This window comes from Schistocerca americana, unplaced genomic scaffold, assembly GCF_021461395.2.
Source record: "Schistocerca americana isolate TAMUIC-IGC-003095 unplaced genomic scaffold, iqSchAmer2.1 HiC_scaffold_646, whole genome shotgun sequence".
Classification (NCBI taxonomy): Eukaryota; Metazoa; Arthropoda; class Insecta; order Orthoptera; family Acrididae; genus Schistocerca; species Schistocerca americana.
In genome coordinates, this window is record NW_025726397.1 from 22,501 (window position 1) to 27,500 (window position 5,000).

The 5,000-nt window shown below is 53.2% G+C and overlaps 1 non-coding gene across 1 annotated transcript in view; it reads right to left on the minus strand.

Moving 5' to 3' along the window:
- The window catches only part of LOC124588558, a 1,910-nt gene extending 241 nt beyond the window's left edge, over positions 1–1,669 (minus strand). Inside the window, exon 1 of the ribosomal RNA XR_006975761.1 lies at positions 1–1,669. This exon is cut by the window's left edge and continues 241 nt beyond it. This is a non-coding gene — a ribosomal RNA (small subunit ribosomal RNA).
- Between the last annotated feature and the right edge of the window lie 3,331 nt (positions 1,670–5,000).

Genomic DNA, 5,000 nt, shown 5'->3' on the forward strand with positions numbered 1-5,000 from the left:
GAACAATTGCAAGCCCCAATCCCTAGCACGAAGGAGGTTCAGCGGGTTACCCCGACCTTTCGGCCTAGGAAGACACGCTGATTCCTTCAGTGTAGCGCGCGTGCGGCCCAGAACATCTAAGGGCATCACAGACCTGTTATTGCTCAATCTCGTGCGGCTAGAAGCCGCCTGTCCCTCTAAGAAGAAAAGTAATCGCTGACAGCACGAAGGATGTCACGCGACTAGTTAGCAGGCTAGAGTCTCGTTCGTTATCGGAATTAACCAGACAAATCGCTCCACCAACTAAGAACGGCCATGCACCACCACCCACCGAATCAAGAAAGAGCTATCAATCTGTCAATCCTTCCGGTGTCCGGGCCTGGTGAGGTTTCCCGTGTTGAGTCAAATTAAGCCGCAGGCTCCACTCCTGGTGGTGCCCTTCCGTCAATTCCTTTAAGTTTCAGCTTTGCAACCATACTTCCCCCGGAACCCAAAAGCTTTGGTTTCCCGGAGGCTGCCCGCCGAGTCATCGGAGGAACTGCGGCGGATCGCTGGCTGGCATCGTTTATGGTTAGAACTAGGGCGGTATCTGATCGCCTTCGAACCTCTAACTTTCGTTCTTGATTAATGAAAACATACTTGGCAAATGCTTTCGCTTCTGTTCGTCTTGCGACGATCCAAGAATTTCACCTCTAACGTCGCAATACGAATGCCCCCGCCTGTCCCTATTAATCATTACCTCGGGTTCCGAAAACCAACAAAATAGAACCGAGGTCCTATTCCATTATTCCATGCACACAGTATTCAGGCGGGCTTGCCTGCTTTAAGCACTCTAATTTGTTCAAAGTAAACGTGCCGGCCCACCGAGACACTCACTCAAGAGCACCCTGGTAGGATTGCAACGGGGTCCGCCTCGGGACGCACGAGCACGCACGAGGCGCGTCGCACGCCTTCAGCTCGCCCCACCGGCAGGACGTCCCACGATACATGCCAGTTAAACACCGACGGGCGGTGAACCAACAGCGTGGGACACAAATCCAACTACGAGCTTTTTAACCGCAACAACTTTAATATACGCTATTGGAGCTGGAATTACCGCGGCTGCTGGCACCAGACTTGCCCTCCAATAGATACTCGTTAAAGGATTTAAAGTGTACTCATTCCGATTACGGGGCCTCGGATGAGTCCCGTATCGTTATTTTTCGTCACTACCTCCCCGTGCCGGGAGTGGGTAATTTGCGCGCCTGCTGCCTTCCTTGGATGTGGTAGCCGTTTCTCAGGCTCCCTCTCCGGAATCGAACCCTGATTCCCCGTTACCCGTTACAACCATGGTAGGCGCAGAACCTACCATCGACAGTTGATAAGGCAGACATTTGAAAGATGCGTCGCCGGTACGAGGACCGTGCGATCAGCCCAAAGTTATTCAGAGTCACCAAGGCAAACGGACCGGACGAGCCGACCGATTGGTTTTGATCTAATAAAAGCGTCCCTTCCATCTCTGGTCGGGACTCTGTTTGCATGTATTAGCTCTAGAATTACCACAGTTATCCAAGTAACGTGGGTACGATCTAAGGAACCATAACTGATTTAATGAGCCATTCGCGGTTTCACCTTAATGCGGCTTGTACTGAGACATGCATGGCTTAATCTTTGAGACAAGCATATGACTACTGGCAGGATCAACCAGGGAGCTGCGTCAACTAGAGCTGAGCAGCCGGCCGCCCGGGAGTGTGTCCCGGGGGCCCGCGCGAACACGCAAGCGTCCGCTCAATTATTCTGCAAACAGGAGGAGGCTGAGCTCCCCTGCACAATACACCTCGAAACCCTCTCAGGTCCCGGCGGCGCGCAGCGCCGTCCTAAGTACTTGGTCGGGTTCGAGAGAGGCGCAATCGCCCGGAGTTTGGCGAGTAGACGCTTTAGGTGCGACCACCCGTGCTCCCAACTGAGCTTGCCGCTGCCGACAGAGGCCCGGGAGCGTGCTGTCGTGGCATTGCCGGCGGGAGACAACACGCGCCACCTACGGTGGCCGGCAGCTCCAACGCCAGCGCCACAGAAGGACAAAAGCCCCACTTGGGTGCCGAAGCGAACTCTCCCAGCACAGCGCACGCGCCAACACGTCCGCACAGCTGCGATACAAACCACCTGCGAGAACCGCAGAGGCGACCGAGCAGCAGACGGCGTCGCGGCGCCGAGCGCCGGGCGGCGGCGCATCCTCAGCGCACACAGTCCTCAATCGGACCAGCACACTGCAGATGTCCACCGCGCTTCGCACCGGGCCCGCGAGGACCTACTTTGGCCGCACGGCGCCGCGTGCAGGGTGCGCCGGCGCGCAGCTGCGCCGCCTGCCGCCTCCGTCGGCCGGCGCGCCTGCCACTGGCCGCCCCCACCAGCCGGCTGTAGCGCGTGCGCCCACGCACCGCGCGGCCAGCACGCCGGGAGGCCCCCCCTCACCGGCCGGGGACGGTCCCACCCAGCCACCGCCGCGTATCGCTTCACACCCACATGCCATTCACGTTCGTGGGCATGGTGGGTATCGCTGAAACAACCGGTTGGTAGCTCAACCGATCGTCGCCATCACTGATTCACCTCTAGCGAGAACAACCGCACCACAACCGTTTACCAGTTGTTCATTTGCGTAACGTCACCAGCAAACGTAGACGTCCATCGCCATTTGCAAATTCAACGATTGTTGCATGCCTGTGTCAGGTGTCACGACACACTATGTCTGCCCACATACACGCAACAACATGTGCACGCTTCGCGAACACGTGGAAGGTGGCCCCCGTACGTATGCGATGTCCATTGCGCGAACGACTGTCAACCGGCCTCTGTCGCATGTCGCAGATGTGGAACGCAGTGCACCATGCTATCACGGTGTGTGAGAAGAGACGACTACGTCTGACAACACGCGCCACTACATCAACAGACGGCTCATGCTGATCGCCATCCACGGCATACCATACTGCAATCCAGCTCTTATAGGGAGACGACACGTAGCTGAGTGCACAATATTTGGACCGTATGGTTCGCCGTTGTTGGCGCAGTCGTGGTACGGTCACACATGTACCACGATGTATCATTCAGTACATGAGGACCAATGTGCAGTACAGTGTGTGATTTGGACGTACAACATCAGCGGACAGTTGACACACGCCGTACCACAACGTAGGCTGTGCTTCGCCATGCAAATGCCAATGAACAACTGCGAAGGGCATTGAGCATGTACGTCCTGCTGCCATCCGCATTACAGTGTATAGCTGCAAGGTGTTTAACATGAAGCGATACTCTGGGGACCAGGCAGTGCGAGTAGCAAACTATATTGCGGGGGTTGCAGTTAGGCAACACCACACTAATTTAACGCGTCGTATGACAATTACAGAGCAGGTTAAGGCCCAACGTGTGTTGGGTTAAGGCCCAACGTGTGTTGGGTTAAGGCCCAACGTGTGTTGGGTTAAGGCCCAACGTGTGTTGGGTTAAGGCCCAACGTGTGTTGGGTTAAGGCCCAACGTGTGTTGGGTTAAGGCCCAACGTGTGTTGGGTTAAGGCCCAACGTGTGTTGGGTTAAGGCCCAACGTGTGTTGGGTTAAGGCCCAACGTGTGTTGGGTTAAGGCCCAACGTGTGTTGGGTTAAGGCCCAACGTGTGTTGGGTTAAGGCCCAACGTGTGTTGGGTTAAGGCCCAACGTGTGTTGGGTTAAGGCCCAACGTGTGTTGGGTTAAGGCCCAACGTGTGTTGGGTTAAGGCCCAACGTGTGTTGGGTTAAGGCCCAACGTGTGTTGGGTTAAGGCCCAACGTGTGTTGGGTTAAGGCCCAACGTGTGTTGGGTTAAGGCGCAACGTGTGTTGGGTTAAGGCGCAACGTGGGTTACGTTAAGGCGCAACGTGGGTTACGTTAAGGCGCAACGTGGGTTACGTTAAGGCGCAACGTGGGTTACGTTAAGGCGCAACGTGGGTTACGTTAAGGCGCAACGTGGGTTACGTTAAGGCGCAACGTGGGTTACGTTAAGGCGCAACGTGGGTTACGTTAAGGCCCAATATAGGTTAGGTTAAGGCCCAATATAGGTTAGGTTAAGGCCCAATATAGGTTAGGTTAAGGCCCAATATAGGTTAGGTTAAGGCCCAATATAGGTTAGGTTAAGGTACAATATAGGTTAGGTTAAGGTACAATATAGGTTAGGTTAAGGTACAATATAGGTTAGGTTAAGGTACAATATGGGTTAGGTTAAGGTACAATATGGGTTAGGTTAAGGCGCAATATGGGTTAGGTTAAGGCGCAATATGGGTTAGGTTAAGGCGCAATATGGGTTAGGTTAAGGCGCAATATGGGTTAGGTTAAGGCGCAATATGGGTTAGGTTAAGGCGCAATATGGGTTAGGTTAAGGCGCAATATGGGTTAGGTTAAGGCGCAATATGGGTTAGGTTAAGGCGCAATATGGGTTAGGTTAAGGTACAATATAGGTTAGGTTAAGGTACAATATAGGTTAGGTTAAGGTACAATATAGGTTAGGTTAAGGTACAATATGGGTTAGGTTAAGGTACAATATAGGTTAGGTTAAGGCACAATATGGGTTAGGTTAAGGCGCAATATGGGTTAGGGTAAGGCGCAATATGGGTTAGGTTAAGGCGCAATATGGGTTAGGTTAAGGCGCAACGTGGGTTACGTTAAGGCGCAACGTGGGTTACGTTAAGGCGCAACGTGGGTTACGTTAAGGCGCAACGTGGGTTACGTTAAGGCGCAACGTGGGTTACGTTAAGGCGCAACGTGGGTTACGTTAAGGCCCAATATAGGTTAGGTTAAGGCCCAATATAGGTTAGGTTAAGGCCCAATATAGGTTAGGTTAAGGCCCAATATAGGTTAGGTTAAGGCCCAATATAGGTTAGGTTAAGGTACAATATAGGTTAGGTTAAGGTACAATATAGGTTAGGTTAAGGTACAATATGGGTTAGGTTAAGGCGCAATATGGGTTAGGTTAAGGCGCAATATGGGTTAGGTTAAGGCGCAATATGGGTTAGGTTAAGGCG